Source organism: Aptenodytes forsteri, unplaced genomic scaffold (assembly GCF_000699145.1).
Source record: "Aptenodytes forsteri isolate BGI_AS27 unplaced genomic scaffold, ASM69914v1 Scaffold356, whole genome shotgun sequence".
Lineage (NCBI taxonomy): Eukaryota > Metazoa > Chordata > Aves > Sphenisciformes > Spheniscidae > Aptenodytes > Aptenodytes forsteri.
In genome coordinates, this window is record NW_008795436.1 from 1607861 (window position 1) to 1608744 (window position 884).

Sequence of the window (884 nt, forward strand, 5' to 3'; positions counted from 1 at the left end):
CGGCCATGGTTTTTATCACTTCTATAACTAAGAAAACACTCAGCTTTCCTCTATTCTAATCCTGCTCCTTCTACAGCCACAGTTTCCCTTCTAAACCTGCTTGTACTAGCCAGTAGGTCAGACCGAAGGACAACCAGCTTTTGCAGGGCTTGGCTACATGTTAAATACTGGGAATGTTATTTTGAAAGGGGAAAAACATGAAGATTAATGTAGTTGACAGGCAGACAGATTAAATACTAATATCCACATGATTATTTAAATTTCAGGCCTTTGCAAGTATTTTATACTAAATAAAATGTTCTTGCTAGATGTTTAAAGTCTGTAAAGAACGTGGAAGAAGATTAATAGAAGTACCAGATTACTGAAAATCCCACTACCTAGGGACCCAATGATTTTTTTTTATTCAATTTTTTTCTTCCCCCCTCACCCATTGCAAAGCTTTCTGTTGTCAAGCCAGCTGTCCCTGGTCTACAGCAATGTCAGTGCTATGCCCCGACAGGCTTTCTTGTAGAGGTACTGAAATACTTGTATGTGTCTGTGTAAATGTGGAACAAGCAAAGATATGATTTCAGAAATTGCACAGTAATTTAAAGAGCAGCATGCAAATTAAAACAGATAAATTAAGTGAACTAATTAGTAATCCCTAGAAAGAGAAAAAGCGGGTTTTACTAGGGCATGACATCTGCAAATGAGTATGTCCTATTACTGAGATTGTATCTACACAAGCTCCTATGGCAGTTTTAAAATGCTTTCTGACCTTTTGTCTTACACTGTATGGTCTGTAACACGTATGTCTAACTGCAATTACACGAGCAGCTCTGAGGTTGCAGTTATTATTACTTATGTTTGTGTACAAATTACTGCCACGGCTGGAATAAGAATCG